Here is a 10,814-nt window from a genome sequence, read left to right as displayed (position 1 = left end):
CTTCAGATCTCATTCAGGATTGAGGAACTTCCAGGTTATAGATCACAGAAATGTCACTCTCCTTCTCACAGACACTTCTTTCATAGAATGTTGTTTTGGACCGAACTTAGTCCTCTTGAACATCACGGAGTTCAGAAACATCTTTGGGAACTTAAATGTTATCTAGTTCAATCTCTTCACTTTGGCATGTGGAGGATCTTTTCTTCCTTCTCTCTCTCTCTCTCTCTCTCTCTCTCTCTCTCTCTCTCTCTCTCTCTCTTTCTCTCTCTCTCTCTCTCCTCTCCTTTCTTTTTTCTAGTTCAAAGCTAGAACTAGAATCTAGATAATTCTTTTCTCTTCTTATGGAAAAATCCAAAGAACAAGCAAGAGTATAAAGATTACTGCCACTCTTATAGCTTGGCATCTGACACATTTTTCCTGGATTATTAAAAATTTACCCTCATATAACCCAAACCACTTTTTATTCTGTACTCTAAAAAAAAGAGATTAGAGAGAAGCTGTCAAAATCCAGTGAACTTTGAATGGCATCTATTCACTGGGTCTATACAACAAAGCCAGAGTCTTACCAATGCACATCTTATTTTCTATGGTAGGTATGATTTTCTCTCTCACTGCCACACTGTTTCACCCACAAGCTAGGATATAACTCTAGAAAGCTAATGAACTCCCATCTCTTTAAATTTCATAGTTCTCTCTGATGTTGGCCTCACCTCCAATGTAGTTCTCTAGAGGTATAGAAGGACTTTCACAGAAGAGAAAACAATAAAGGTTTAGGTCACTTTAATAATGGAGAAACGGAAGAAAAGTTAAGTGAGAGTCACACAAAGACACTCCAGGGACATGACTGGGATGCATGTGATCTTGTCCCCAGGCTACCAGACAGACCTATATATTATTCAAAGAATAATTTTGCTGGCCCTATGAGCTCTATTATTGTTAGGTAGAGATTAGATACTCCTTGAGGGAAGAGTGTGTGTGTGTGTGTGTGTGTGTGTGTGTGTGTGTGTGTTTGGCACGTGGCATTTAGCCCAAAGAAATATTTGGCTGATTATTTGTAACAAATAATAATGCTTTCTGTAAACTAACTTACTAATGTCATTAAATTCTCCTTCTTCATTTGTGTGACTAAATGAGGACCTGTGAGACTAGTCCCATAGGTCACCACCATGAGTGATTTAGTTATCAGCCTTTCTACTTAAGCTGCCTACCTGGATCTCAATTAGTGCTAATTATTATAGGGACTCCATTGCCCAAGTGAGAAAATGCCTCCCCTGATAGAGTCTATGCTACAGGAAAAGAAATTTTAAATTGGATGCTTTTAAATCAAGCATACAAATTTTAAGTGAACCTAATATCTGACCTACAAGGGGGATAAGTGGTATGACTCAACACGGTAGAAGGGTATCCCATGGAACCAAGTCATAAGACCCATAGAGAGTTTGGCAGGAGTGTCCTCTACACAAATCAACATTAGGAGCCTAAAGTCCACACAATTGCTAAAGAACAGCCCAGAAAGAAAAGAATGAATGCCCATCTCCCTTGGCCCCAGCTCTGCTACCTCTCCCCAGAAAGTTCCCAGCTTCCCTAGAACTCTACCTGGACTTCTGCTGTTGCAAACATCTAGACAACAAGGGGACATGGAAAAGAATTCTGGGTAGAGGAAGTTGAGCTTATGATTAGAACTAGAAAACTAATTTCAATGGCATTGTTTTTCTTCCCAGTGGGCAATATTATTTCCACTGGCAGTTATTGCTCTAAGGCAGGGTTTCTCGAATTCGACCCTGTTGACATTCAGACTTGATAATTCTTTGTTGTAGATGGCTGCCCTGTGCATTATGGAATGTTTTGTGGCATTCCTGACCTCTACCAGGTAAATGCCATTAGCACCACCTACTTGTGATCACCAAAAATATTTCAAGACATTGCCAACTTCTCCCACAGGAGGCTGGAACAAACTGCACTTGGCTGAACACTACTCATCTGAGGGGGTCACAGAAAATAGATTCAAGAGAAAGCCCCAAATAAGCTCAGAATTTCTAATCTTCTGGGGTCTCTGTACTCTTCCAGAATTTGGTGGGGAAAAATTTTCACCTGGGATCTGCTAATGTAACTTCAATATCTATAGGCAAATATTTACCTCAAAGATCCTCTGAAGCCAAAGAGTGAGTGCTGGGGGGCAGTGGTGGGGGAGCATTGGTTCTTTTACATAGATGCTAAAAAATTTCATACTGGCTTTCCAAATAACTAAAGGAAACACAAAACCTAAAACAAAATCTGAAAATGTAGAAGTTCAAATACAGACAAGTTTATAAGATAGAGATATCTTAAAATAATTGAGTCTATCTACAAAAATGGGCTGGCACAATTTAAGGGCTCACAAGCTCTACATTTTTTTTTTCTTCTACTCTGAGTGGCTCTATCCCAGTGTTTTGTATTCTAGTATCACCTGTGTCATCATCCTTCCCAAAAAGCACGGAACTAAAAATGAGAGTAGACATATCTCACCTTTATCTAGTACTAAAACAGGCACCATTCTGAGCACTTTTGCTTATAATCATTTATTTAATTTTTACAACATCACTAAGGAGTCAGACTTACAAAGTCCATATTATTGGTCCCTCTAACTTTCCAACCATGTGGTGATTCAAGGGCAAATGGACAATGGGTAGTCATTATCCAATGATGAAATAAAATGTTCATGTATTTCCCAAGATGTAGTATAGACTACAGGTATTTAGCTGACTTTGTTTCCTCCACACCTCCCTCTACCCTCAATTTTCCTGCCCTTTTTCACTTCTCCTCCTCAATGAGGAAGGTAAAGCTTTGTTTTTTCATAGCATCCTGATTGATTTCCTCTATGAATCAAAATGACTCCCATATCATTGACCAATATTTCTCAAAGTTTGGTCCAAGAATCATCTGAGTATGAATCACCAGTAATATCTGTAAAAATATAGATTTTATTCCAACTCAAAGAAATGATAAATATCTGAGGTGATAGTTACACCATTGCCCTGATCTAATCATTAAACCTTGTATACATATATTGAAATGGCACAACATAGATATGTGCCAGTACTACATGTCAATTAAAAATAAAAATGTTTTTAAAAATATAGATATTTGGGTCCTATTTTTTGATCCACTGATTCAAAATATCTAGGAGGGAGACCCAAATTTCTATGCTTTAAACAAACTTCTTGAGTGACTCCAGAACACACAAAAGTTTGAGTTCAGTTTAGACTTCTGTGATTGGTAACTCAGCTGTTTAGAACTAATTAGGTTTACAGTTCAGTTCTCAGACAGAAGGGCCAACTTCACTTGGCAGTTTCACTCCTACCCTTCTCCTTATTTGTTCGGTTATCTTCCAAACTAGGAACAGCGAGACAACATGGGGACATAGGGAGACAGTCTGGACAAATAAAGTCAGGCTTATTACCCAAATGGGAAAGTGAATTTCAACTGCATCATTTTTATTCCCAATAGGAATTTTTTCCCCCATTGACATTATTAAAAGTGCTTGACTTACAATCAATATATAGGACTGGTTTCCAAAAATGGGAAACATCTGTGAGACCTTACCCCAGTTCTTGATAAATTCAAATCGATGCCTTAGGTCCACAGATCTTAAAAGGCAGCAGAGACTATAATTTGCTACATACAGTCTCTTGCATGGTTGCACTGTGGGCATTCTTTTTACAAAATATGGTCAATAAAAGCTTTCATATACCAATTTACAAAGATTTATGCCCTGGCCATGGGCTCCAATTACATGACTTCTTCATCCACCCTACCCCTGAACTACCAAACCTCCAGCAGTTTAGAATCAACCAAGCCAATGCTAATATGAGCCTTTGAATCTTACTGATAGTCATTCTAAACAGACAGCATCTGACTTAACTTTTATTTAAGCTGCCAATGCCAGAAGTACCACTGGGTTTTTATTTATTTACTTACTTATGTAACAGAATATAGAGACATGGATGCTATTGTAAAGAATGCATAACCAAAAAGCGAAGTCAGCCTCTTCCTTTGAGAAATACTAATTAGTAGCCTGGTAGTTGGTGCTTAGGAGTAAGGAAGCACGCTCTCCCAGTAGATGAGCTCCAATACTGTTTTCCCAGCAGGAACTGTGTGCAGGGACTGCTCCTTAGTTACAAGCAAGTTTTATTGTTTTCCCTAAATGGAAATAAAATAGTCGAGTGGTAGAATGGAATTAGAGGGATGAGACTTCATTCAGGAGGCTGATCAGAACTATTCAGGAAGGGAAATCCTCAGTTTTCCATATTCTCTGAAGAACAAATGACAAAATCTACTGCACTGTGTCCTCTCAATTTGACTTCTGCCCTGAAATGTGATTGATGGCACAAAGGCTCTTTGCTTTGACTTTTCACGGTGCTCTGCGCTCATGCTTCTCACCAGTAAAGAAATTCACTTATTTGCGCTTCCTTTGTTTCTCTATAAATTCTAAGAATTAATTATCTAGAGTGGTTTTCTTTTGAGAAGACTCCACTTTCCTAAGCTTTGGGGCTCTCTTAGGTAAGGCATTTACTAGCTGTGTGTAATTCTCTCTTCTGGACATTTGAAAAGTGGAGGCTGATATAGTTAAACAATTTTTACTAACACTTAGTAGATAATGAAATACATTATAAGTAATACTAAATCCTTCCATTTAACTAGATCAAAAATCTTTTGAAGGGACTGCCGTTGTAGCAAAGTGGTAGAGCACTTGCCTACCATGTGTGGGGCACTGGGTTTGATCCTCAACACCACATAAAAATAAATAAAATAAAGGTATTGTGTCCATCTACAACTTGAAAAAAAATCTTTTGAAGAAATTGAAAATCCTTTCTAATTTTTTAGTTTCTCCCAAATTCTTAAAAAAATTGGCATGTTTTTTCTCTGTAACCACTAGGTCCTAGGCTTTTTCATATATAAAATAGCATATATATGCTTCTCAGCAAATCTGAGGAAAGTTGTGTTATGCCATTTTGCAGACAAGGGCTTGAGGTTCAGAGACACAAAGTATGCTTGTTCCATCATTACTTAATAGAAATAAGGCTTAAATCTTAGTTTCCTGACTCTAAGTCTATAAGTCCAACATTCTCTCCTGTGTTACAAAATTACTACCTTCTTAGGCATAACTGCTGAGAACAAATGAGTTGTCCAAATTCAGACCTTTTTTCATGCTAAAGAATGCCATATATTTTATATCCCATACTTCCATGAGGCAATTTTCCACGTATTTTACAAGGTTTCCCTTGTCATTTTCCCACATTCTCACCCTTCCCAATGCATACTTGTTTCATTCCAGTAATTCTAATAGCAATGTACTAAGACTTACTTCCTTCTTAGAGCACTTTAGAAAAACAGCGCTAGAGAGATTCATGAAAGTAAAGATGCAATGACACAGAGTGGCAGGACCCAAAGAATTCCTCCCACCAAACTCGGTCTCTTAAATCACCCATTTCTAATCCCTCCTGCTATTACCAGGGGCAGTGATGCTGCCACACGCACCCAGAACTCTTGTAGGATCTTTCCGAAGGTTCCCTGCAAATGCATTGTTTTTATAACTGCCAGTTAAGTGATACCTCAGCTGCATTTGAGGAAGAGTGGGGACATCCAGTGGCCACGTAGGTTGATAACAACTGAATTATCAATACAAAGATGTGCTAGGATTTTGATACAGACTTTTTTGTTGAAAAGGTCTTAAAAGGTTTCTGGTTCCAATTTTGTAAATTATTGCAACAGTGATCCTTTGGTAGCCAACATATTTGTGTCCTGTTGGCCAGTATATTTTCCCAAATAATTCTATTTGTAAACACCCGAGTCATGCATGGTCCACTGCTCAAAATGATGCACTGTATTAAAGCAAAGTACATAATAATTTTAACTTCCTCCCCACAAAAAAAAAATCTAAACATAACTAAAAAATAGACTGTTGGCTCAATCTTTTTTACATAGGTAACCTTCTACACCAATATTTAAAAGGAGTCATCCTGATAGCAGTATAAAGAAAAACAAAAATATTGAAAAGCCAAGAAGTCTCAATAACTGGCTAGTGCAATTTGGATTTGGAAATATTTGAGTAAAGAAAGAACACACATGTTTTTAAGCCTCCCTTGAATGAAATTATTGAAAGTTGTTTGGTAGTGCTGTGAAATGAGATGAAATAATATGCAAATGTTCTTCACCTGTACTTTGTTATGATTACAATTTTTCTTCCCATCACGTGGAAAATTTTTAGGGCAGATAAATGTAAAGGACAACCTAAACAGATTAAAGGCGAGGGGACTCCAAAAATAAAACCTTTGGAACACTCATTGGTGTATCTGCTCTCCAAGCCACTTAACCCGGGGGCAGCCACCTTCTAACAAGTGATAAATACATGCATCTGGCTTTGAAGCTTTCTCCCGAGAGGCCCATCCACTTGCTTTTCACAATCCTTTTTGCAGAACCTGTGGGCCCTTCTCCAACCTTCTTTAACCTTTCCACCAATCATCAAATCTTAACAGTAGTGTCCAATCCAGGACCTTGCTCCCAATGACTTGTTCTTAATCAGAAAGAAAATTGATGAGACTTCTGAAATTAAAGGGTAAAGGACAGATGCTGATTCAGTGTTACTGCTCCAGAGGAATTTTCCCCTAATAGATAACAACACCTTACCATGTAAAAATAACTTGCAATCTTGGAATTTCAGGCATAATGGCAGGTGTTCAAGCTGTTAGAGTTTTGCAAATCCCATCTCAGCTATAAATAAAACCAATCCCAATTCTTATCCATTAAATGTAATTAGAAGAAATAAAATCCCACATTCTGGCACCTACCTAAATCCCTAGATTTTTGCTTGAGAACAATATTTTGAGGTGCACATATCACATCCAACAGTGTTGTCATTACTCACCTTGAATAACACAAAGCTTACACAGACAGCTAATCAGCTAACAATTCTTATGGAATATATTTCTTTTTGGAGGTCTGCCAACTCTGTTTTGCAGTAACAAATGTTTTATTTTCATGTTGCTTTGCAAAGACTGAGGATCACTCTGACTCTCCCATTCACTGACCATCTGACCTCATGTTAGTCCATGCACATTTTGTGCTTGACTTTCTCATCTGGAAACAAGCCAATTACACCATCTATAAGGGCCTACCATTATAAATAGTCTCTTATCTCTTTTCCTTGTTTGCAATTGATCTATCTGAACAGCATATGACTGTATAAAAGTCATCTAATAAATTGAGATCTTCTTTCTTCCCCCCCCCCAAAAAAAAAAAACTCACGGAAGTTTCACTTGGGAAATTATATACCAATATTTAGGCTACGTATTTCTAGCACAGAAATACCTCAGGGCACATACCCCATAAAGTCCCCAAGTACCATATCATACCTGCTATTTTCTGTGACATACAGAGAAGGGGAGTATGAGAACCAGGAATCCTGCATCCTCGCTTCCTACTAAACACTAACTATAGTTATTTATGAAGAAAGTGGGAAAAGAAATGAGTGGTAATACTGTTCATGCCATAGTTTTCAATAGTTTGCCATAATAAGCATTTGAAAATCTGTCTTCTTCCTTTTCTACCAATCCAGGATGGGAGGCAGATCAGCAATGAGGAATATCACAAGAATCTGCTTTCCCTTTCTTAAGAAGAGCCATTCCATTTCTTGCCTGAAGTTTAACTTGATTATGCATTCATTAAAGAGGAGTGATGGCGATGATTAAACAAAAACATCTTTAAAATGCAGAGTTCATTTCAGCCCATTTGGTTTTGTTACACACAAATTGGATTTGCATTGCATCCTGCACAGCAGGTACTCCACTTGAAATCAAAGACAGATGCTTTTATGGGATTAAAAAGAAAACCTAGGGGGAGGGGGAAAGGGCTAGAGATTGAGATATTTTGCATTTCGGTAATAATGGCTCCAAAATGAAATAGTGATCATATTGCTGCTTTATCCATATAAGTGTTTGGGCTATAATTAAAAGGAAACAAGAACCCCCATCATAACTTGAATAATTGTCAAAGAAGAACATTTAATTTGCAGGGGGAAAAATGATTTTTCCCATAAATGTCTAATAATACCTTAGCATATTTGAAATTTAATCATAAGTGGCTTAGAATTAAACCGTTTGAATTATTACTGAAACATTTCAAGTGGTGACATTAAATGCTTTGTTTGAAATTAGCCATTAATTCAAAGTCTTCTCTAGAGCTGCTGTGAGAATTTAACTCCTTGTCTGTAAACAGAAGTCCCTGGTTCTCACACTATATAATTAATCTTCATACCTCTAGAACATTCATTTGGCTGGCTATTTTCTCTGCTACCTTTGGTTAAATTACTCTGGACACTATAGTTTTATAATTGATATCATCATCTATTTTAAAATTTTTTCACCTTTGTTAACTTATTGTATGTCTGCTGGGAACACTGCCTAAATGAAACAAATGGGTGAGAAGTGACAGAGGCCCATTTTGACTCCCCTTTTCATTATTTTCAAGAAGTTTATACACTGAATATGGTTCTTCTCTTACAGGGTCTTGCAGAGTCTGAGGAGGTTATATTAACATTTCTCATCTATTTGATGATTGCATCTTATGGTATATGGTAACACTGGTGGCCCCAGTTATTAGCCTCCCAGTATCTATGCTCTTCACAACAAGAGCCTGCAGGGCATCCCAGAAAGAAGTGGGAATTTAGGCTTGACTTGTGACTTGCTTTGGTCAGTGGAGTTTGGTGAAAAGGATGATGTGCAGATTTTAAGCCTAACCTCTAGAGGCCTTGTACATTCAACTCCTCTTGAATTTTTGACTGCAATGAGAACATGTCCAGGCTAGCCTGATGACAAATGAAGGTAGGTCGCCCAGTCACACCACAATCAATATCCTACCTTTCCACAGAAGCAAGGCTGTCCAGCCAAGGTGCCATGACCATAACTCAGTCCAGAAGAACTGCTTGGCTGATCCCAACACACACAAAAACCATTAATTTCGGAGGTGCTTTGTTACATGTGAGTGTATAATAATATATTCTTGGGCCAGATATTTTTTAAGTAGTACATGATTTGGACTTTAAATGAATATGATTTCCAGAGCTCAGCACAGTGCTATGTCATAATATATATTCAGTAAATACATATTGATGTAGTTTATTGGGTAGAGATTTATCTACCTATTTTAGACTATTATTCAATATTGCCTAATAAATTCCCAAAGAACATTACTGGGCCCTCAAACTTTAGTATAATTCTTAAAGAAAGAAAAAAAAAACAGAAAAGAACATTGTGTCCTACTCTTTTTCTCACTTCAAAAAGCATATCTCACATGAAAGGTGACCCAGGAACATGGATGAAGGACTTTTTGGAAAGAAAAGTCAGCTCATCTTCAATTCTTTTAACTGGCCTGAAAAATTCAGGTGAAATTATACCTAGATGACATTTACCGTTTCAAAATATGCATGGAAAATAATTCCACAATCAATACTCAATATCGCCTTCCAATGATTTCTAAGAAGTGTTTCTCAACATACTATAACATAAAAATGGATGAAGTTAGAGACTGTCTTGAACAACACCTCACTTCACACAGAAATCTCTACCTCAATGCCTCTGAAAGGTAAAAATTATAATAAGTAGCTAACACTGAATATACTCTTACTAATTCCTAGGTTGCTCTAGATATCATCTATACATTAGTTCTTCATAAAAAAAAAATGACCTTCAGGTAAATACCAATTCTAAAGATTTGGGAAATTAACTCACAGAGTTTAAGCAGCATATCCAAAGTCATGTAGCAAGAAAATGGCAGAGAGAGAATTCAAACTCTCCAGAATCTAACCTAACTATGGTATGATTTCTCATGATTAACCATTAAAGCCATTTATTGAAGAGTGAGCTACCCTTTGGTGAGGTGGGTTCTCTTCCTTCCTCAGAAATACTCCTGCAAAGGTGAGACATCTGAAAACCTATATGATTCAAGCCCAAAGATCTCACATTGTAATTTCTACCCAGTGGGTTTTTCTCCAGTCTTTAGAACTGCAAAGCAAAATTTTGTTCTGACTTAAACAGATAGAACTTCAAAACATTGACCTTTCCCTTTTCATCCATTCTTCATCTAACATGATCTTCTTGTTCTTCACTAACCTGAGGAGATTTCTACAGCCTCCTAGCTATTTATCTTACCATCCCAGTGCAGAGACTAGCCATCTTTTCAGTCGAAGCTAGCATCTGGTTTTTATGTGTGGCTAGCTGGTTGATTGATTAGATTATTTTAAATAAGAAAAAGTAAATCAGAAAACTTATATCAAACTTTGAATTAAAAAAATGACAAATCTTTTTCAAGCTACCCTATATACACAGTTTTATATTCATTTTCTTCACCTCAGTGTAAGGACCCAGTTCATGCCTGAGAGGCACATAAGTAAGCTTCATGACCAGATTCAAAGCATTTTTATATAAACCATCTCAATAAATGGTGCAAATCCTCATATTTCCAGAAGGGTTGTTTTTCATGTTGGTTCAGAATCTTCCAGGTGTCCAGCATTGTTTCTCATGATGACCCTTCCCAGGTCTACATCCTCAAGTCATGATACTTATACTGTTATATGCATATGACATCCCCCACCATAGTGCAGCTTTCTCCCAGATTCTTCATAAGGAGGCATCTGAAGGACCAGCAAGACTTTCTCTTACTAATATTGACCCATTTTCATTTGAGAAGCTTAAATAATTGTTATTCTAGCCAAATGTCTGCTTCTTCATTTGTGTTTTTTTTATTTTTTTGAACAACAACTTTGTCTACAAATTACTGTC

Source organism: Spermophilus citellus, assembly GCF_964194105.1.
Source record: "Spermophilus citellus genome assembly, chromosome: 10".
Taxonomy (NCBI): domain Eukaryota; kingdom Metazoa; phylum Chordata; class Mammalia; order Rodentia; family Sciuridae; genus Spermophilus; species Spermophilus citellus.
Note: the sequence above shows the minus strand (reverse complement) of the source record.